Consider the following 24,836-nt stretch of genomic DNA (forward strand, 5'->3'; position numbering starts at 1 on the left):
GGCCGTGCGTAGCGCTGACCCTAGGGGTGGGCTATGTTGCGGTAGATACACCGTGGCACGGTGTACCGAGTCACCCGTTTGGTGTCTCGGGAACCCTGTTCACATTGTTCGGGGACGTAAGTGGAAACCTCGGCCGGACTCCCTGCGGATAGAACCTGGATAGGCGATAAACCTGGACTAGAGACTTAAGTGTTTAGGTAGGCCGTGGCCGACACCCTCGCTGGGCTTCCGCTTGAAGGTTGCCGAGTACATGTCGTGTAAACGACGGTAAGTGGTGAAAGCGTGTATGAAGAAGTACACCCCTGCAGGGTATAAACCTATTCGAATAGCCGCGTCCGCGATAAAGGACTACTTGGTTGCCTATGCAGTTCATAGACAGGGTATAAAAGACTCAAGATAAGTGTGAGTACCGAGGATGGCCCTCTCGTAGGATGACGAGGGAGGATCCCCGGTGGAGTATTGTGTTGGTGAGTAGTGGACTCGTGTGCGAAAACTATTTTACTGGTGGAGTTCCATAGGATAGCTTAGCCAAGAGTCAAAGCTGGCTTGCTGCAATAACCCCACCACCTTCTTGAGAATAAGCATGTATAGTAGGTTCTGATGTAAGACTTGCTGAGTACCCTTGTACTCATGTTTGCTTAATTACTGTTTTCAGACGACAACACCGCCCCCTCCGATGGGTTCTACGTAGACCTTGACGTCGACGAGTGACTAGCCACCCAGGTGGTGATCCTGGCCATGGAGGGCCCTATGTAGATAGACAGGCTTCGAGAAGCCTTCTTTCTTTCTAGAGTCTGTACTCAGACTAGTTGCTTCCGCATGTGCTTGTATGATTGTATGACTTGAGTGTCGGGTCATGTGACCCCTATCTGTATGAACTTGATATGTATGGCTCCCTGGAGCCTTTAAATAAAGTACTTGAGTTGTAGAGTTTTGTTGTGATGCCATGTTGTATGTACTCATATCGGGCATATTGTGTGTATGATTGAAATGCTTGGTATGAGTGGGATCCGACAATCTAGTTGTTTATCCTTGGCAGCCTTTCTTATGGGGAAATGTAGTCTAGTGTTCCTCGAGCCATAGTAGTCCGCTACAGCCCGGTTCACCGGAGTCCTGCTAGCCCAGCACTACTGTTCAGGACACTTGACTAGCCGGCATGTGTTTCACTTTGTTCCTATGTCTGTCCCTTCGGGGAAATGTCACGCGGTGATATCCGGAGTCCTGTTAGCCCAGTGCTACAGCCCGGAATCACTCGCTGATGACCGACATGCTCGATGTGATTCATGTATGCCTGTCTCCATAGGTCTGTGCCGCTTTGGGTTCACGACTAGCCATGTCGGCCCGGGTTCTCTGTCATATGGATGCTAGCGACACTATCATATACGTGAGCCAAAAGGCGCAAACGGTCCCGGGCCATGGTAAGGCGACACCCGTGGGATACCGTGCGTGAGGCCGCAAAGTGATATGAGGTGTTACCAGCTAGATCGATGTGACTTGGAATCGGGGTCCTGACATCTATTCATGAAGGAATAGACCCCATCTTGTTATCCTTAATAGCAATAATACATGCGTGCCTCGCTGCCTCTTCTGTCACTGGGAGAGGACACCGCAAGATCGACTATACTTTCACATTCCACAGCTAGCCGTATCCACGGGTATCGCCCATACCAACACTTTTCAAGGAATTTATTATTTGACAACATGACGTAAAAAATTCATTCCGGGACTGGGCATCCCTATTACCGACGTACTCTTGTGCAATGAAAAGTGAATAAACACTCATCTTTCGAATAAGACATCTAGCATGGAAAAATATTGGCCATACAAATAATTATGACGATGGCACATACAAATTTACTTAGAACGTCACGGAAATACCGCATGTAGGTAGGTATGGTGGACTCATATGGCAAAACTGGGTCTAAGGATTTTGGATGCACAAGTAGTATTTCTATTTAGTACGAGGAAAGGCTAGCAAATAGATTGAGAAGCATGCAACCAAGAAACTAAAATTCACATAAGCGAGCATTGAGCATAATTAATACCGAATAATGCACCACAAGTAGGATGTAATTTCATTGCATAACTATTGACTTTCGTGCTTGCATAGGGAATCACAAACCTTAACACCAATATTCTTACTAAAGCATAATTACTCACCAACATGACTCACATATTACTATCATCATATCTCAAAAATATTACAAAGAATCAAGTTTATTTTGTCCAATGATCTTCATTAAAGTTTTTATTATATCCCTCTTGAATATCTATCACTTTGGGACTAATTTCATATTTTGCAATTGCTTTTGATAATCTCAAACAAATTTAAGTGAAGAACATGAGCATAAAAATTTTCATCTCTCAAAATAATTTAAGTGAAGCATGAGAGAATTTCTTTGAAAATTTACTAACTCTCAAATAAATCTAAGAGAAGGATGAGAGTATTTCTTCAAAAATATTAAAGCACACCGTGCTAAAAAAGTATTAAAGCATGAGAGAATTTCTTCAAAAATTTACTAACTCTCAAATAAATCTAAGTGAAGCACTAGAGCAATTGTGTAGCTCAAAAATTTAAGTGAAGCATATAGAGCAATTCTAACAAATCATAACATAATTTGGCTCTCTCAAATAGGTGTGTCCACCAAGGATAATTGGGACAAACTAAAACTCGAAACAAACAAAGACTAATATAATACAAGACGCTCCAAGCAAAACTCATGATATATGACGAATAAAAATGTAGCTCCAAGTAAAATTACCGATGGTTGTTAGAAGAAATAGGGGATGCCTTCCAGGGTATCCCCAAGCTTAGTTGCTTGGTTCTCCTTGAATATTAACTTGGGGTGACATGGGCATCCCCAAGATTAGGCTCTTTTCACTCCTTATTCCTTCATCCATCGTGATCTCACCCAAAACTTGAAAACTTCAATCACACAAAACTTAACAAAACCTTTGTGAGATCTGTTAGTATAATAAAGCAAATCACCACTCTATTACTACTGAAAACCCATTCATATTTTATTTTTGCATTATAACTATTGTATTCTAAATTTTCCATGGCTTATACCCTCCAATAGAATCCATAGATTCATCAAAATAAGCACACAATGCAAAGAAAACAGAATCAGTCAAAAACAAAACAATTTGTAGTATTCTGAACTCTAATCATACTTCTGTAACTCCAAACATTCTGAAAAAATAGGAGAACATAGGCAATTTGTATATCAATCTTTTGTAAAAAAATAGAATTTTTTGCCCCTGCTGTGAATTTAAACAACTCTATTATTGGACGCAAAAGGTTCTATTTTTCAACAAGATCAAATCAACTATCACCCAACATAACCCCAAAGGCTTTACTTGGCACAAACACTAACTAAAACATAAAAACACAATCGTAATAGTAGCATAATTGTGCAAACACTCAAGAACAGAAAGAAAAAGGAAAAATAAATTTTATTCATTGGGTTGCCTCCCAACAAGCGTTATCGTTTTATGCCCCTAGCTAGGCATAATGCATAGGTTCGAGTATTGTCATCTTTCCTCCTTTTTCCATAGATGTGTTTTTGTCAGGAGGTTTTGCAAAAATAACTTGAAACACATTATCCATAGAAATTTTAGCATTATCAAGTTGCCCATCTACGTACCCCCTTTGATTTTCGGCCACAATCCAAGAATATTGTTGATGAACATCATTGAAAACTTGTTGTATCACATCTAAAACGGGGATTTCCTTTTGAAAGTTTTCATAAAAAAATGATTATTTACAAGCAAATGTCTCAACATATAATCACTATTGTAAAGGATCTCATCTATCCCCGGTTTTTCACGGCTCATACCAGAAAAATAAAAAAATTCCCTAGTTTCCCGTACTATGTGATCAAATTCATTCATAAGAACAAGCGTAGCTATCTTTTTAGCTTTAGGATCTTTTATAACTGGTAGCTCATAAAACAATCTTTGCAAGGTAGGATGGGTATGAATAAATCTATTTTCAAGTTTCAGAACTAGTGCTGAAATAGCCTCCGCATAAGTTTTAGTTCTTTTAAGTATAGGAGCATCATCGAAAGTCAAATTTCCAAAACAACTGATAAGTTCTTGGATATGTTCTTTTCTATAACATTCCCTTGCCCCAAAACAAAAGTTTTAGCATCCGGATTGCGAGATCATCCAATTTTAGGAGTTAGGCCATCATCTGTTTCTTCCATACCCAAGTCACTCATGATGATGAGTTAGAGCAAACAAAAGATCAGAGGAGAAAACGGCGAACGAAAAAGAGGGCGAATAAAAATGGCAAATTTTGTGAAGTGGGGGATATGAAAACAAGAGACAAAGGCAAATAAGTAAATTGCAAGGAGATGCAATTTGTGATTAGGAACCTAATAGACGTTGATGATGTCTCCCTGGCAACGACGCCAGAAATTCCTTTGATGTGGCTAGACTGCGTCGGTATTTTCCCAAAGAGGAAAGGGTGATGCATCACAGCTACGGTAAGTATTTCCCTCAGTTGTGAAACCAAGGTATCAATCCAGTAGGAGAACCAAACAACACTATGTAAACAGTACCTGCACACAAAGAACAAATACTTGCAACCAGATGCGTAAGAGGGGTTGTCAATCCCTCCTCGGGAAAAAGATAGATTGGTTTGTATGAGTTTGGGTAAATAGATCTCGCAAAAACACAAAATAAAATAAGTAAATAAAAAGTGCAACAAGGTATTTTTGGATTTTTGGAATAATAGATCTGGAAAATAAATGTGGCAAAAAATAGATCGGAAAGCAAATATGATAAAAGATAGACCTGGGGGCCGTAGATTTCACCAGTGTCTTCTCTCGAGAAAATAACACACGGTGGGTCAACAAATTACTGTTGGGCAATTGATAGAAGAACAAATAATTATTATGATATCCAAGGCAATGATCAATATATAGGCATCACATCCAAGATTAGTAGACTGACTCCTACCTGCATCTACTACTATTACTCCACACATTGACCGCTATCCAGCATGCATCTAGTGTATTAAGTTCATGGAGAAACGGAGTAATGCAATAAGAATGATGACATGATGTCGACAAGATATATTCATGTAGGAATATACCCCATCTTGTTATCCTTAATAGCAACAATACATGTGCGCCTCGCCCATCACAAAGCACCTCTTCCCATTGCAAAATCAATCTAGTTGGCCTAACTAAACCAAAGATTCGGAGAAGAAATACGAGGCTATAAATAATCATGCATATAAGAGACCAAAGAAGAGTCAAATAATATTCATGGATAACAGTATGATCATAAACTCGGACTTCATCGGATCCCAACAAACACACCGCAAAAAGTCAATACATCAAATAGATCTCCAAGAGACCATTGTATTGAGAATCAAAAAGACAGAAGAAGCCATCTAGCTACTGCCTATAGACCCGTAGGTATATGGAGCACCAATGAGGATGATGAACCCCTCCGTGATCGTGTTCCCCTTCGGCGGAGTGCTGGAATAGGGCTCTAGATTGGATCTCGTGGTTCTGGAACTTGCGGTGGCTGGAATAGTTTTTCATCGACTCCCCTAAGGTTTCTGGAACATTTGGGTATTTATAGAGCCGAGAGGAGGTGGAGGGGACCCCTGTGGGCCACTGTGACGCCCGATTTGATCGTACACTAATCATACACGCAAATGTGCACGATCAAGACCAGGGACTCACGGGAAGATATCACAACACAACTCTAGACACAAAATAAAATAATACAAGCTTTATATTACAAGCCAGGGGCCTCGAGGGCTCGAATACATAAGTTCGAATACACAAGAGTCAGTGGAAGCAATAATATCTGAGTACAGACATAAGTTAAACAAGATTGCCTTAAGAAGGCTAGCACAAAAGTAGCAACGATCGAAAAGGCAAGGCCTCCTGCCTGAGACCTCCTAACTACTCCTCGAAGTCGAACTCCACATAGCATCATCCTCGGGATCCTTTGGCTCCTGGACTCCAGCATATGATTGCGATAACCAGGTATAGAAAGGGGGAAAAGGGGGAGCAAAGCAACCATGAGTACTCATGCAAAGTACTCGCAAGCAAGGATCTACACTACATATGCATAGTTTTCAATGAAATGGGTAGTATATGTGGACTGAACTGCAGAATGCCGGAATAAGAGGGGGATAGCTAGTCCTACCAAAGACTACGCTTCTGGTAGCCTCCATCTTGAAGCATATAGAAGAGAGTAGAAGGTAAGTTCACCAAGTATCACCGTATAGCATAAACCTACCCGGCGATCCTCTCCTCGTCGCCCTATGAGAGAACGATCACCGAGTTGTATCTGGAACTTGAAAGGGTGTGTTTTATTAAGTATCCGGTTCTAGTTGTCATAAGATCAAGGTACAACTCTGGGTCGTCCTTTTACCGAGGGACACAACTATTCAAATAGATAAACTTCCCTGCAAGGGTGCACCACATTTCCCAACACAGTCGATCCCCTTTGGCCGGACACACTTTCCTGGGTCATCCTCGGCCTCGGAAGATCAACACGTCACAACCCTACCTAGGCACAACAGAGAGGTCAGCACACTGGTCTAAATCCTATGCACGCAGGGGTCTGGGCCCATCGCCCATTGCACACCCGCACGTTGCGTACGCGGCCGGTAAGCAGACCTAGCCTCCCTAATACAAGAGCAGGTGTTCCAGTCCAATCCGGCGCGCGCCGCTCAGTCGCTGACGTCAAGAAGGCTTCGGCTGATACCATGACATCGAGTGCCCATAATTGTTACCGCATAGTTGGTTAGTGCATATAGGCCAGTGGCCAGACTCAGATCAAATACCAAGATCTCGTTAACCGTGTTAATTGATGTAACCACGGCCGCCGACCAGGGCCATGCCCACCTCTCACCTAGGTGGTCTCAACCTCCCTGTCGCTCCACCATAAAGTAACAGTCGGGGGCCGTCGGGAACCCAGGCCCACCACTACCGGGATGGAACCACCTGTCCTTTCAGCCCCCACATCGAATCACTTGCGGGTACTCTACGAGCCGACCCGACTTTAGTCACCACATGTATCATATAATATGTATGTAAGTATATACCCGTGATCACCTCCCGAGGTGACCACGGCCCGATAATATAGCATAGCAGATGGACAAGAATGTAGGGCCACTGATGGAATACTAGCATCCTGTACTAAACATTTAGGATTGCAGGTAAGGGTAACAACTGTAGCAACAATGACAGGCTATGCGACAGAATAGGATTAATCGAAAATAGTAATGATACGTCTCCAACGTATCTATAATTTTTGATTGTTCCATGCTATTATATTATCAACCTTGGATGTTTTATATGCCTTTATATGCAATTTTATATGATTTTTGGGACTAACCTATTAACCTAGAGCCCAGTGCCAGTTTTTGTTTTTTCCCTTGTTTTAGAGTATCACAGAAAAGGAAAATCAAACGGAGTCCAATTGACCTGAAACTTCACGGAACTTATTTTTGGAAGGAAAGCAACCCGGGAGACTTGGAGTCCACGTAAGGGAAGCAACGAGGAAGCCACGAGGCAGGGGGGTGCGCCCTCCACCCTTGTGGGCCCCTCGTGGCTCCCCTGACGTACTTCTTCCGCCTATATATCTCCATATACCCTAAAACGATCGGGGAGCACAATAGATCGGGGAGTTCCGCCGCTAGAAGCCTCCGTAGCCACCGAAAGCCAATCTAGACCCATTCCGGCACCCTGCCGGAGGGGGCAATCCCTCTCCGGTGGCTATCTTCATCATCCTGGTGCTCTGCATGACGAGGAGGGAGTAGTTCTCCCTCGGGGCTGAGGGTATGTACCAGTAGCTATGTGTTTGATCTCTCTCTCTCTCTCGTGTTCTTGATTTGGCACGATCTTGATGTATCGCGAGCTTTGCTATTATAGTTGGATCTTATGTTTCTCCCCCCTCTACTCTCTTGTAATGGATTGAGTTTCCCCTTTGAAGTTATCTTATCGGATTGAGTCTTTAAAGATTTGAGAACACTTGATGTATGTCTTGCCGTGCGTATCTATGGTGACAATGGGATATCACGTGATTCACTTGATGTATGTTTTGGTGATCAACTTGCGGGTTCCACCCATGAACCTATGCATAGGGGTTGGCACATGTTTTCGTCGTGATTCTCCGGTAGAAACTTTGGGGCACTCTTTGAGGTTCTATGTGTTGGTTGAATAGATGAATCTGAGATTGTGTGACGCATATCGTATAATCATACCCACGGATACTTGAGGTGACATTGGAGTATATAGGTGACATTAGGGTTTTGGTTGATTTATGTCTTAAGGTGTTATTCTAGTATGAACTCTAGGGCTGTTTGTGACACTTATAGGAATAGCCCAACGGATTGATTGGAAAGAATAACTTTGAGGTGGTTTCGTACCCTACCATAATCTCTTCATTTGTTCTCCGCTATTAGTGACTTTGAAGTGACTCTTTGTTGCATGTTGAGGGATAGTTATATGATCTAATTATGTTATTATTGTTGAGAGAACTTGCACTAGTGAAAGTATGAACCCTAGGCCTTGTTTCCTAGCATTGCAATACCGTTTGTGCTCACTTTTATCATTAGTTACCTTGCTGTTTTTATAATTTTAGATTACAAAAACCTATATCTACTATCCATATACCACTTGTATCACCATCTCTTCGCCGAACTAGTGCACCTATACAATTTACCATTGTATTGGGTGTGTTGGGGACACAAGAGACTCTTTGTTATTTGGTTGCAGGGTTGCTTGAGAGAGACCATCTTCATCCTACGCCTCCTATGGATTGATAAACCTTAGGTCATCCACTTGAGGGAAATTTTGTACTGTCCTACAAACCTCTGCACTTGGAGGCCCAACAACGTCCACAAGAAGAAGGTTGTGTAGTAGACATCAAGCTCTTTTCTAGTGCCGTTACCGAGGAGGTGAGTGCTTGAAGGTATATCTTTAGATCTTGCAATCGTATCTTTTTGTTTCTTGTTTTAGCACTAGTTTAGTTTATAAAAGAAAATTACAAAAAAAAATGGAATTAAGTTTGCCTCATACGCTTCATCTTTTTAATATCTTTCGTGAGTATGATGGAAAGGAAAATTGTGCCAAAGTGTTAGAAGAAGAATGCATTAAAATGTTTGGCACTAAATATTTGAATGATGAGCATGATTGCAATGTTGTTAGTATGAATTCCTTGAATATCAATGATGCTAATGATATGCAAAGCCACAAGCTTGGGGAAGCTATGTTTGATGAAGATGATATTTTTTGTCCCCCAAGTTTTGATGAGCAAATTTATTATGATGAAAGCATGCCTCCTATTTATGATGATTATATTGATGAAAGTGGATTTGGAGAGGTCATGACTTTATTTTGTGATGAATCTACTATTTCGGAAGAGGTTCCAATTGATTATGAGAACACAGTTGCTATCTATGATGATTATTGTGATGACTCGTATGCTATAAAGAATAATGATATCCATGAAACTTGTCATCATGATTTTAGTTTTCAATTGGATTATGCCTCACATGATAGTTATTTTTTTGAGTTTTCTCCCACTATTATTCATGAGAAGAATTTTGCTTGTGTGGAGAGTAATACAATTTCTATGCTTGTAGATCATGAAAAGAATGCTTTAGGTGCTGGTTATATTGTTGAATTCATTCATGATGCTACTGAAAATTATTATGAGGGAGGAATATATACTTGTAGGAATTGCAATAATATCAAGTTTCCTCTCTATGTGCTTAAAGTTTTGAAGTTATGCTTGTTTTACCTTCCTATGCCAGTTGATTCTTGTTCCCACAAGTTGTTTGCTCACAAAATACCTATGCATAGGAAGTGGGTTAGGTTTAAATGTTCTAGTCATATTCTTCATGATGCCCTCTTTATGTTACAGTTCTTATCTTTTATGTGAGCATCATTGAAATCATCATGCCTAGCTAGGGGCGTTAAACGATAGCGCTTGTTGGGAGGCAACCCAACTTTATTTTTGTTCCTTGATTTTTTCTGCTGTTTAGCAATAAATAATTTATCTATCCTATGTTATTATTGAGTTTTTATGTTTAATTTAGTGTTTGTGCCAAGTAGAACTGTTGGGAAGACTTGGGGAAAGTCTTTGCGATCTTGCTGTAAAAAACATAAACTTTAGTGCTCACGAGAATTGCTGCCATTTTTTATTGTAGAGTGATATTTAGTTAATTATTTTTGCATATTATTAATAGATAAATTCCTCACGTCCAGAAATTTATTTTAGAATTTTTGGGGTTCCAGAAGTGTGCATTAGTTACAGATTACTACAGACTGTTCTGTTTTTGACAGATTCTGTTTTTCATGTGTTGTTTACTTATTCTGATGAATCTATGGCTAGTAAAATAGTTTATAAACCATAGAGAAGTTGGAATACAGTAGTTTTAACACCAATATAAATAAAGAATGAGTTCATTACAGTACCTTGAAGTGGTGTTTTGTTTTCTTTCGCTAACGGAGCTTACTAGTTTTCTGTTAAGTTTTGTGTTGTGAAGTTTTCAAGTTTTGGGTAAAGATTCGATGGACTATGGAATAAGGAGTGGCAAGAGCCTAATATTTGGGATGCCCAAGGAACCCCAAGTCAATATTCAAGGACAACCAAGAGCCTAAGCTTGGGGATGCCCCGGAAGGCATCCCCTCTTTCGTCTTCGTTCATCGGTAACTTTACTTGGAGCTATATTTTTATTTACCGCATGATATGTGTTTTGCTTGGAGCATCATTTTATTTTCTTTTGTTTTGCTTGCTATTTGAATAAAATACCAAGATATGAAATTACTAAATGTTAGAGTCTTCACATAGTTGCATAATTATTCGACTACTCATTGATCTTCACTTTTATCTTTCGGAGTAGTTTGTTGTTTGCTCTAGTACTTCACTTGTATCTTTTAGAGCATGGTGGTAGTTTTATTTTGAAGAAATATATGAACTCTCATGCTTCACTTAGATTATTTTGAGAGTCTTAAATAGCATGGTAATTTGCTTAAATAATCCTAATATGCTAGGTATTCAAGAATAGTAAAAACTTTCATATAAGTGTGTTGAATACTAAGAGAAGTTTGATGCTTGATGATTGTTTTAAGATATGGAGGTAATAATATTAAAGTCATGCTAGTTGAGTAGTTGTGAATTTGAGAAGTGCTTGTGTTGAAGTTTGCAAGTCCCGTAGCATGCACGTATGGTAAACGTTATGTAACAAATTTGAAACATGAGGTGTTATTTGATTGTCTTCCTTATGAGTGGCGGTCGGGGACGAGCGATGGTCTTTTCCTACTAATCTATCCCCCTACGAGCATGCGCGTAGTGCCGAGGTTTTTGATGACTTGTAGATTTTTTCAATAAGTATGTGAGTTCTTTATGACTAATGTTGATTCCATGGATTATACGCACTCTTACCCTTCCATCATTGCTAGCCTCTTCGGTATCGTGCATTACCCTTTCTCACATTGAGAGTTGGTGCAAACTTCGCCGGTGCATCCAAACCCCGTGATATGATACGCTCTATCACACATAAACCTCCTTATATCTTCCTTAAAACAGCCACCATACCTACCTATTTTGGCATTTCCATAGCCATTCTGACATATATTGCCATGCAACTTTCCACCATTCCGTTTATCATGACACATTCATCATTGTCATATTTCTTAGCATGATCATGTAGTTGACATAGTATTTGTGGCAAAGCCACTGTTCATAATTATTTCATACATGTCACTCTTGGTTCATTGCATATCCCGGTACACCGCCAGAGGCATTCATATAGAGTCATACTTTGTTCTAGTATCGAGTTATAATCATTGAGTTGTAAATAAATAAAAGTGTGATGATCATCATTTTCTAGAGCATTGTCCCAAGTGAGGAATAAAAAAAAGAGAAGGCCCCCCCAAAAAGAGAAATGACATAAAAAAAGAGAAGGCCCAAAAAAAGAGAGAAAAAGAGAGAAGGGACACTGCTACTATCCTTTACCACGCTTGTGCTTCAAAGTAGCACCATGATCTTCATGATAGAAAGTCTCTTGTTTTGTCACTTTCATTTACTAGTGGGAAATTTTCATTATATAACTTGGCTTGTATATTCCAACAATGGGCTTCCTCAAATGCCCTAGGTCTTCGTGAGCAAGCAAGTTGGATGCACACCCACTTAGTTTGTTTTGTTGAGCTTTCATACATTTATAGCTCTAGTGCATCCGTTGCATGGCAATCCCTACTCCTTGCATTGACATCAATTGATGGGCATCTCCCTAGCCCATTGATTAGCCGTGTCGATGTGAGACTTTCTCCTTTTTGTCTTCTCCACATAACCCCCTCATTATATTCTATTCCACCCATAGTGCTATGTCCATGGATCGCGCTCATGTATTGCGTGAAGGTTTATGAGTTTGAGATTACTAAAGTATGAAACAATTTCTTGGCTTGTCATCGGGGTTGTGCATGATGAGAGCATTCTTGTGTGATGAAAATGGAGCATGACCAAACTATATGATTTTGTAGGGATGAACTTTCTTTGGCCATGTTATTTTGAGAAGACATGATTGCTTAGTTAGTATGCTTGAAGTATTATTATTTTTATGTCAATATTAAACTTTTGTCTTGAATCTTATGGATCTGAACATTTATGCCAAAATAAAGAAGAATTACTTAGAGAAATATGTTAGGTAGCATTCCACATCAAAAATTCTGTTTTTATCATTTACCTACTCGAGGACGAGCAGGAATTAAGCTTGGGCATGCTGATACGTCTCCAACGTATCTATAATTTTTGATTGTTCCATGCTATTATATTATCAACCTTGGATGTTTTATATGCCTTTATATGCAATTTTATATGATTTTTGGGACTAACCTAGTAACTTAGAGACTAGTGCCAGTTTCTATTTTTTCCTTGTTTTAGAGTATCGCACAAAAGGAAAATCAAACGGAGTCCAATTGACCTGAAACTTCACGGAACTAATTTTTGGAAGGAAAGCAACCCGGGAGACTTGGAGTCCATGTAAGGGAAGCAACGAGGAAGCCACGAGGCAGGGGGTCGCGCCCTCCACCCTCGTGGGCCCCTCATGGCTCCCCTGACATAGTTCTTCCACCTATATGTCTCCATATATCCTAAAACAATCGGGGAGCACAATAGATCGGGAGTTCCGCCGCCAGAAGCCTCCGTAGCCACCGAAAGCCAATCTAGACCCGTTCCGGCACCCTGCCGAAGGGGGCAATCCCTCTCCGGTGGCCATCTTCATCATCCCGGTCCTGTCCATGACGAGGAGGGAGTAGTTCTCCCTCGGGGCTGAGGGTATGTACCAGTAGCTATGTGTTTGATCTCTCTCTCTCTCGTGTTCTTGATTTGGCACAATCTTGATGTATCACGAGCTTTGCTATTATAGTTGGATCTTATGTCTCTCCTCCCCCTCTACTCTCTTGTAATGGATTGAGTTTCCCCTTTGAAGTTATCTTATCGGATTGAGTCTTTAAAGATTTGAGAACACTTGATGTATGTCTTGCCGTGCGTATCTATGGTGACAATGGGATATCACGTGATTCACTTGATGTATGTTTTGGTGATCAACTTGCGGGTTCCACCCATGAACCTATGCATAGGGGTTGGCACATGTTTTCGTCGTGATTCTCCGGTAGAAACTTTGGGGCACTCTTTGAGGTTCTATGTGTTGGTTGAATAGATGAATCTGAGATTGTGTGACGCATATCGTATAATCATACCCACGGATACTTGAGGTGACATTGGAGTATATAGGTGACATTAGGGTTTTGGTTGATTTGTGTCTTAAGGTGTTATTCTAGTATGAACTCTAGGGCTGTTTGTGACACTTATAGGAATAGCCCAACGGATTGATTGGAAAGAATAACTTTGAGGTGGTTTCGTACCCTACCATAATCTCTTCATTTGTTCTCCGCTATTAGTGACTTTGAAGTGACTCTTTGTTGCATGTTGAGGGATAGTTATATGATCTAATTATGTTATTATTGTTGAGAGAACTTGCACTAGTGAAAGTATGAACCCTAGGCCTTGTTTCCTAGCATTGCAATACCGTTTGTGCTCACTTTTATCATTAGTTACCTTGCTGTTTTTATAATTTCAGATTACAAAAACCTATATCTACTATCCATATACCACTTGTATCACCATCTCTTCGCCGAACTAGTGCACCTATACAATTTACCATTGTATTGGGTGTGTTGGGGACACAAGAGACTCTTTGTTATTTGGTTGCAGGGTTGCTTGAGAGAGACCATCTTCATCCTACGCCTCCTACGGATTGATAAACCTTAGGTCATCCACTTGAGGGAAATTTTGTACTGTCCTACAAACCTCTGCACTTGGAGGCCCAACAACATCTACAAGAATAAGGTTGTGTAGTAGACATCAAGTAACATGCTACACTACTCTAATGCAAGTAGTAGAGAGAAGAATAGGCGATATCGGGTTGATCAAGGGGGGGGGCTTGCCTGGTTGCTCTGGCAAGAAGGAGGGGTCGTCAACACAGTAGTCGATCGGGGCACCAGCAGCGGCGTCAGTCTCGTAGTCTACCAGAGAGAACAGGGGGATGAAATAATGAATACAATGCAAACAGATGCATATCGATGCATGACATAACAAGTAACGGTGCCAGGTGTGCCCTAACACAGTAGGAGGTGATACCTGCGAAGGGGAAAACATTTGGGAAAGTATCCCTGGTGTTTCGCATTTTCGGACAGATGAACCGGAGGGGAAAGTTGCGTGTTCGCTATGCTAGAGATGTGTGGCGGACGAACGGGCTACGTATTCGGATTCTTCTTGTTGTTCTGAGCAACTTTCATGTACAAAGTTTTTTCATCCGAGCTACGGATTATTTTATATTAATTTTTAAAATTTTAATTCATTGTCTAAATTCCTGGAATTAAATTAATTCGAAAATAAATTAAACACTAAAAGCTATGGGTACACAGAAGTGTACCCAGAGATGTGCATGTGTGGCTGAAAAGGGGGGCCAGTTGACTGGGTCAACTGCCGAGTCAGCAGAGGTTGACTGGTGGGGCCAGGGGGGCTGAGTTAGCAGCCTAATCAGCAGTTAATAATTTGACTATTGACTGGTCAAACCTGACCAGTGGGACCCGCGTGTCAGTGACACACATTTAACAAGGGTTTTAACAGAATTTCATTAGGTTAATTAATTAGGCAAGCCCACATGCCAGTGTTGAAGCTTCTATTTTAATTAACCCAGCCATTAAACTAAACTATTGGCCTTGGGCCCATGAGTCAGTGAGGTTAGCTGGCGGGTTAGTGGCCCAGTGAGGGCCACGTGGTAGGCCAGGCCAGCCGCAGCGACCCAACACACGGCGACGCCTCGCCGGAGTTGGCCGGAACCATGCTACAAGTAACCATTTGGCCCGGGGTTTGGCCCTACGGGACACGCACGTCGCGCCGCATCGGATGTGGGCAGTGGCCGGAGCGGAGTCGGCCGGAATCGAGCGGGCGTCGATGGCAGCCGGAGTTGGGCGAGCACATGATCGACTCTACGGGCGCTAATGCGACGGACTGGCGACACGAGCGGTATCGGGGCGATGCACTGAGCACGACCGAGTGCTTGCCCGGCCCTAAAACGAATGGCAGCAGCAGTGATGATGACCGCAGTGGCGTCGAGGTTCGGCAATGGCGGGGAAATGAAGCAAGGGGCACGCATGGAAAACGGGGAGAGAGGGGAGGTGTGCGAGCTCACAGCGGTCGCAGAGGAGGGGACGGTGAGGTCTGGGGCGCTCTATAGCTCGTGAATTGATGGCGAGGTTGTGCGATAGTGGACGGGGAAGAAGATGAAGCAGACATCATTTATGGGGCCTCCCTCTTTGATCTAGCACCGTAGTCCATGTAGGGGGCACACACTTCCTCGTGGACAGGACGGTGCAGCTGGAGGCGGCCGGGGGGGGGGGGGTGGTTCGCGTCGGCGAGCTCTGGCTTGGGTTTCCGGCGAGCGGGGAGGAGCATGGATAGTGTAAGAGGGCGAGGCGAGAGGGGCTATCGGGCGGCTAGAGTTCCAGGGGATGGAGAGTGGAAGCCGGGAGGGGGGGTCTTATCCACTCGCCGGCGCTGACGAGTTGGTCCGGCGGGGCTCCTCCCCTGTATCGACGCGCCTGAGGAACAGGACGAGCGACCGAGTGGGTGGAGGACCACTAGGCTGAGCTAGCTGGGCCGGTTCGGCTAGCTAGGACTAGGGGGCAGGGTTTTTCCCCCTTTTTTTGCCTTTCTCTTTTTGAAAACTTTTTATTATTTTCTATTTTTTGTTTTCCTTTTTGTTACTATTTATTTTAGTTTTATAAAGTATAAAATTAGTTCCTAAAATAGTATTACTACTTATTCTAATGCCACGATAACTTGGGCACCCAAACAAATTAGTTTAACATTTTATATATTATAAAAGGAATTTAATTATTGGTTTTAGCTACTGTTTATGTACTTTAGAGCATTCAGTTATTTTATAAAAGTGTGGTTTCTCCACCAATATTTCATATGGATTAATTGGCACCTTTCGAACACTTCTGTTTTAATGTTTGAAATCTTTTACCGTTTAACTTGATTTTGAATCTTGAATTCAAATGAGATTTGAATCAGAGTGAGTTTAGTAACAGTAATAGTGGTGAGGTGGCATCATTAGTAGAGGGTTACTATAGCTTAATTATCCAGGCGTCACAATTCTCCTCCACTACAAGAAATCTCGTCCCGAGATTTAGGAGGTGGAGTAAGGGGGAAAGATTTGGTTACGAAATTCTAACGAATCTTCTCGGTCTTGGTTGCTCTTCATTTCGCTACTTCAGGTCATCATGATGAAGTCGGCATCCTTTCTTCGAGAACTCCATCATACTTACGAAAGAATAAAGGGTGGGTATTTTGGGGGAACGGACCTCTGCAAGGTTGTCTATCTGGTCGATAACATCGGGGAAGTGGAGGAAAGTAACTCTCGAATTGAAACTTAAGAAAATATCGAGAGCAAAGTAAGGAGGTATCATGGGAAGTTTCGAGCGGGCATGCAATCGTTCAATGCCTGAAACAGGGCGTGAAAGGGGTTCCAAGCAACGGGAATAAGTATTGTGTATGATACCAGATTTGATGATTTCTTGGAAGGTGGCTCATGAATTACATACGAGGCCACGCGCGAGGAAAAACCTTGAACAGGGGGTGTATAGGAGAGTCAGGTTTCGATCCTGTGGAACTGTGGGTTATGGGCCCACCATGTGGGTTAAAAGTAGGAAGGGCGGTGACGTCTTGCACGATCATGTAAACAAGGCATGTCAGAGGATAACCTGTCAGTTATGTCGACAACAACGTTGGTACCAAGGGCGAGGGACGAAGAGAACCATTTTCCCGCTCATTCAAATGAGGCAGACCAATAGGCAAAGTTCTCGTCCATCAGTGGTTACCGGAATGTTATCAACAATATTAACAGGGTCTTACTGATAGCGTGGTACAACGAGGTGCTTACATAAGCAGGGAATTCTCACTGCTCAGTTTAGTCAGATTACAAGAAAGGTTAAACAAAATAATGGAAAGGAAAAGGTGATCATCAGATTAAACAGAACAATGGAAACGAAAATGTGTTTAAACACACATTTCAGGGGTATATCCTTCTGAAAGCACAAGTGCTCCCTGGGTGATTTTGGTAATTAATGTCAACATATCTCTTGTTGGACTAATGTTTTCATCTAGTATGTTTCAGATAAGTTCAACAATGGAGTGGCATGGACAAGAGGATGTGGAACCCTTTCATGATGATGAGGACAAATGACTGGCTCAAGCTCAAAGCTCAAGACTCTACATTTTCTATTTTTGTGATCCAAGATCACATTGAGTCCATAGGAAAGCCAATACTATTAAAAGGGGATGAGGTGTTGCTTAATGGATTGCTTGCTCAAAGTGCTTAGTGATATGCTCCAAAGCCCTCATCCACTTTTTCACATCCACATTTGTCCCAAACCTAAAGTCAAACTCGGCCCTACCGAAACTTTCTATCCAGCGCCACCGAGTTCAGTTGACATAGCCATTGCCAAAAACCCTAGCCAATTCGGTCTCACCGATGGGATCTCGGTCTCACCGAGATGGGCTTGCAAACTCTCTGTTGCCTACTGCAAAAATTTCGGTCCCACCAAAATATGCAATCGGTCTCACCGAGTTTGCTTGGCCAACTCTCTGTTTCACTTATTACCCAAATCGGTCCCACGGGGTTTGTGTAATCAGTCAAACCGAGATGAGGCTTTACCCTAACCCTAGCACATCGGTCCTACCGAGTTGATCATATCGGTCCCACTGAAATGCCTAACGGTCACATTATGAACAAAATCGGTCTGACTAAGTTTTATGATTCGGTCCCACCAAGTTTGGTAAATTGTGTGTAAAGGTTAGATTTTGTGTGGAGGCTATATATACCCCTCCACCCACTCTTCATTCGTTGAGAGAGCCATCGGAACATGCCTACACTTCCATCATACATTTTCTGAGAGAGAACCACCTACACTTGTGTTGAGGTCAAGATATTCCATTCCAACCACATAAATCTTGATCTCTAGCATTCCCCAAGTTGATTTCCACTCAAATCATCTTTCCACCAAATCTAATCCCATGAGAGAGAGAGTTGAGTGTTGGGGAGACTATCATTTGAAGCACAAGAGCAAGGAGTTCATCATCAACACACCATCTATTACCTTTTGGAGAGTGGTGTCTCCTAGATTGGTTAGGTGTCACTTGGGAGCCTCCGTCAAGATTGTGGAGTTGAACCAAGGTGTTTGTACGGGTAAGGAGATCGCCTACTTCGTGAATATCTACCCTAGTGAGGCAAGTCCTTCGTGGGCGATGGCCATGGTGGATAGACAAGGTTGCTTCTTCATGGACCCTTCGTGGGTGGAGCCCTCCATGGACTCGCGCAACCATTACCCTTCGTGGGTTGAAGTCTCCATCAACATGGATGTACGATAGCACAACCTATCGGAACCACGCCAAAAATCTCCGTGTCTCGAATTGCGTTTGCACACTCCAATCACATCCCTTTACATTTTTGCAAATTGCATGCTTTACTTTCCGCTGCTCATATACTCTTGACGTGCTTGCTTGCTATGTATTGTGAATGTCTAAACTTGTGCTAAAACTTTACCTTAACTTGAAGAAAATAAAGACTGCAACCTTTTCTTGTTAAGAGTCTATTCACCCCCCTCTAGACACCTCTTCTCGATCCCTTTCAATTGGTATCAGAGCATTGGTCTCCATTGCTTTGGTTTAATCACCATTGGAGGAAGATGGATGAGTCTACGTTGGGGAGTCTTAGACATAGAGTGCCTATTCTTGATGGAGAGTACTTTCATGAGTGGAAAATTGAGATGCTTGCGATTTTCAATGAATATCATTTGAACAAGTACATTACTAGACCTTGTGCACCTCATGTTGATCCTTTGCATCCTACTCTTGATGAGTCTATTGACATGATCCGTAATCTTAGAACTGTCAACTTAATCACTAGAGGATTGCCTAGAAACTTGTTTGCTAGCTTGCCTACTCTTGATTGTGCCCACACCATATGGAGATTTCTTGAGGAACGATTTCCAAACTATTCCTTGAAAAACTTAGATGAGATTCTTCATAAGTCTATTGCCTTGAGTAAGATGAGTTCCAATGATCCCAAGTTTGGTGATTGTCTATTTGAGCTTACTAATCTTACAAGTGCCAAAGGAGATGTTGGAATTATTAGCAATATCATTTCCGAAGTCATTAGAATTCATAGAGGTGAACATTGTTACGGTCATACTTCTAATGAATCACTCTCTCTAGGAATTGATCCACCACATGACGATGTTGAACATGGATACTATGATGAGGATGATGATAGTGACTATGATCTTGATGATGCAATGAGACACTTTTGTCTTATGGCTAATCTTCATGGCTACATGGCTGGAGGAAAGGAATGGGTCCTTGATAGTGGATGTACTGATCATATGACTGGAGACAAGGATATGTTTCATGAGCTTGCTAAAAATGGCAGCCCTCGAAAGTATGTCACTTTTGGTGATAACTCAAAGGGTAAGGTGGTTGGCCTTGGTAAGGTGGCCATCTCACATGATAGCTCTATACAAAATGTTATGCTCGTTGAATCTCTTGGCTACAATTTACTTTCCATATCTAGACTTGCTGACTTTGGTTTCACTGTCCTATTTACTGAAGAAGATTGCCAAGTGTTTCGTAGAGATAATCATAAAATGGTCTTTACCGGTACACGTAGAGGTGATCTATATATTGTTGATTTCACTAGAAAGGCTCAACCTAGAACTTGCTTTATTGCTAAATCTTCGAAAGGTTGGTTGTGGCATAGAAGGTTAGGTCATGTGGGCATGCGAAATCTTGATAAGCTTATTAAAGGTGATCATATCCTTGGAGTAAAAGATGTTATATTTGACAAGTATAGACTTTGTAGTGCTTGTCAAGTAGGAAAACAAGTTGGAGGAAGTCACCCCGTGAAGAACATTATGACCATGAGAAGACCGCTCTAGCTACTTCATATGGATCTCTTTGGTCCCAATGCCTACAAGAGTCTCGATGGTAACTCATTTGGTCTAGTTATAGTTGATGATTTTTCAAGATTTCGTGGGTGTTCTTTCTTGATGATAAATCGCAGGTCCAAAAGATATTCAAGAACTTTGCTAGAAAGGCCCAAAAATCAATTTGAAGTGAAGATCAAGAAGGTTCGCAGCGACAACGGAACGGAGTTCAAGAACTCAAATGTGGATACCTTTCTTGATGAAGAAGGGATTTCACATGAGTTCTCGGCTACGTACACACCTCAACAAAATGGAGTTGTTGAGAGGAAGAACCAAACTCTTATTGAGATGGCGAGAACGATTCTTGATGAGTACAAGACTCCAAAACACTTTTGGGCGGAAGCGGTTGAGATAGCTTGTCATGCAACAAATCGCTTGTATCTTCACAAGCTGCACGACAAGACGGCATACGATCTTCTCACCGGTAACAAACCCCAAGTTGGATACTTTCGAGTATTCGGCTCAAAGTGCTGCATTCTTGATAAGCATCATTGTTCTAAATTTGCTCCTAAATCTCATGAAGGTTTCCTACTTGGTTATGCCTCAAACTCTGACACTTACCGTGTCTACAACAATTTCACCCAAAAGGTTGAAGAGACGGTAGATGTGAAGTTTGATGAATCTAACGGCTCGCAAGTAAAGAAATTGCCAATTGATGTAGGAGATAAAGATCCTTCGGAAGCAATCCAAGACTTCTATATTGGCAAGATTTGTCCAACGGAGGTGAAGGAGAGTACCTCGTCCGTCCAAGTGGAAGATTCTACCTCACGACAAGGTGAACCAAGAGTTGATACGGAAGCATCTACAAAGTGGGACGCACCAAGATGAAGAAAACGAGGAAGTACACCAAGATGAACCTCATCAACCTCCTTCTCCACCACGACAAGTAAATGACAACATCAACAATGAAAAAGGACACGATGATGAAGAAAATGTTCCACCCCGACCCAAGCAAAAGCTCTCACGAGTTCGAGCAAGAGTCCCAAGAGATCATCCTGCCGAACAAATCTTCAATGATATTCAAACCGGGAGAATCACTCGCTCTAAAACTCGTTTGGTTAACTTTTGTGAACATTATTCATTCATCTCTAGCATTGAACCTATGAAGGTTGAAGGAGCATTAGAAGATCCGGATTGGATAAACGCCATGCATGAAGAGCTACACAACTTCGAGAGAAATCAAGTGTGGACATTGGTCGAGAAGCCCGACAACAACCACAACATCATTGGTACCAAATGGGTGTTTCCCAACAAGCAAGGCGAAGATGGTCAAGTCGTTCGCAACAAAGCACGTCTCATCGCCCAAGGCTACACTCAAGTCAAAGGTATGGACTACAGTGAGACATATGCCCCTGTTGCTAGACTTGAGTCCATCCGCATCTTACTTGCCTATGCTAATCACCATTATATCACCTTGTAATAGATGGACATTAAAAGTGCTTTTCTAAATGGTGAAATTGAGGAGGAAGTTTATGTTAAACAACCTCCCGGCTTTGTCAATCCTAAGTAACCTGATCATGTTTACAAACTTCACAAAGCTCTCTATGGTCTTAAACAAGCTCCTAGAGCGTGGTATAAATGCTTGACAAAGTTTCTTATTGAAAAAGGCTTTGAGATTGGAAAAATAGATTCTACTCTTTTTTACTAAAAGGGTTAATGGTGAGTTATTTGTGTGCCAAATTTATGTTGATGATATAATATTTGGTTCGACTAACCCTCATTTTAGTGAAAAGTTTGGGAAGATAATGTCAAAGAAGTTTGAGATGTCTATGATGGGTGAACTCAAGTTCTTTCTTGGTTTGCAAATCAAGAAAACTAAGGAAGGCACCTTTGTTTATCAAACAAAGTACACCAAGGACTTATTCAAGAAGTTCAATATGCAAGAAAGCAAAGGTATGAAAACACCATTGCCTACTAGTGGACATCTTGATTTGACTAAGGACAGTGAACCGGTTAACCAAAAGGTTTATCGCTCTATGATTGGTTCATTATTATATCTATGTGCCTCCCGTCCTGATATCATGCTAAGTGTGTACATGTGTGCATGATATCAAGAGGCCCCCAAAGAATGTCATCTTAAGGCTATGAAAAGGATAGTGATGTAGTTAATACATACACCAAATTTTGGCATTTGGTATCCTAAGAGGTCCTCGTTTGATCTTGTTGGCTATTCCGATTTGGACTATGCCGAAGACAAGGTTGATAGAAAGTCCACTTCGGGTACTTGTCAATTTATTGGTAGATCTCTTTTGTCTTGGTCCTCCAAGAAACAAAACTCGGTATCCTTATCCACTGCCGAAGCGGAATACATTGCCGCTGGTTCATGTTGTGCTCAATTACTTTGGATGACCCAAACTCTTAAAGATTATGGGATCAATGTGAAACATGTTCCATTGCTTTGTGACAATGTGAGTGCTATTAAGATTGCTGACAATCCCATGCAACATTCTTTACTAAGCATATTGAAGTTTGTCATCATTTCATTCGAGATCATGTTGCTAAAGGGGACATTGATCTTAAGCATGTTCGTACCGACAAACAATTGGCGTATATATTCACCAAACAGCTTGATGAGAAAGTCTTTTGCCGTTTGAGAGGTGAATTGAACATCATTGATGCTTCAAACTTGGAGTAGAAACTCCACTTGGATACATGCAAGGCATGAGCCTATGACTAATCCGTGACTCTTATCTTATGATGATGATCATATGTCTTGGATATATTTGCACCCTTGCATGCTATCTAACCCTTGTAGGTACTTGGATGAATCTAAATCTATGAGATTGCAACTCACTCACATCTTGAGCAATCTCTACATCACCAAGTCTCTACTCCAATGTGGTTGAAGAAAAGGGAGCATGAAATCCTTCAACATATCCTTTGACAAATTCTATATCAAATTTCATGATTTTAATTTTGGATACACAAGTGCTCTTCCTTGCAAAACTAACCCATGTAGGTAGATGAACTCACTTCCAAGTGGTGCTCCCAACTCTTGATGAGCTACATCAACCTTGAGCAACCCACACAAGTTCAACTACATGACTATGATCAACACCACCACCCAAGGTATGTCATTCCATCTTAGAGAAGCTTTACCCCAAGATATGGGTCAAAGCAGCTCAATAAGATGTGAATACATCAAATGCTTGAACGAAAAATGGTAACCCCATGTTGAGCTTAAACGATGAGTATGACCTACGATGAAGTGTTCTCACTTGACTCCTCAGTCAATATACTCTAACATAGGTGACTTTGTCACCACCCATTTCTAGATGAATTTCTCTAGTGTTTCTCTGAGTTTTTGCATTTGTCCTTTGCATATTTGTTCCCCTTCTTCTTTCAAAAAAAACTTCATCTATATTTCCCTTATCTGTTTTGTTCTGCAATTTCTGCATCTAATTCCTTGCAAATCCTTGAGAGATCTTATTTGCCTAGTGAGCTAAGGTGACAAGTGTTCTCTCTGTTGAACTCGATGATACCGATCTATTTCTTTCGGTCAAACCGAACCAATTCGGTGCCACCGAAGACTACAACTCGGTATCACCGATTTCACTGCAGAGAAGACAATTTGCCATATGTTCCTGTAGTTTTATTCCAGCTCCACTCAATGATTCTTGTCCTCTACCAGCATCACATTCTATATGCTGCTTTGCTTTGTGACTCAAGGACCAAACCTTTTGACTCACACTCCAGAAGATCCCTTCTTGGAAATTGATGTCAAAGAGGGAGAGAGATCACATCAAAGCTTATTCTCTTCAAAGGGGGGTGATACGTCCATTTTGCATCATGCTTTTATATTGATATTTATCACATTATGGATTGTTATTTCACTTTATGTGACAATACTTATGGCTATTCTCTCTTATTTTACAAGGTTTACACAAGGAGGGAGAATGCCGGCAGCTGGAATTCTGGTCTGGAAAAGGAGCAAATATTAGAGACCTATTCTGCGCAACTCCAAAAGTCCTGAAACTCCACGGAACGTCTTAAAAGAAATAAAGAAAAATCCACACCAAAGATGAAGGCCAGGGGGCCCACACCCTTCTCACGAGGGTGGGGCGTGCGTCCCCCCTAGGGCGCGCCCCCTACCTCGTGGGCCCCCTGGTGGCTCTCCGATGCCCATCTTCTCCTATATGAGGTCCTTCGATGAGAAAAAAAATAAAGAGGAACTTTTCGGGACGAGACTCCGCCGCCACGAGGCGGAACCTTGGCAGATCCAATCTAGAGCTCCGGCAGAGC

This window comes from Triticum urartu, chromosome 2A (assembly GCF_056163025.1).
Source record: "Triticum urartu cultivar PI428250 chromosome 2A, HENAU_Tu73, whole genome shotgun sequence".
NCBI classification, from domain to species: Eukaryota; Viridiplantae; Streptophyta; class Magnoliopsida; order Poales; family Poaceae; genus Triticum; species Triticum urartu.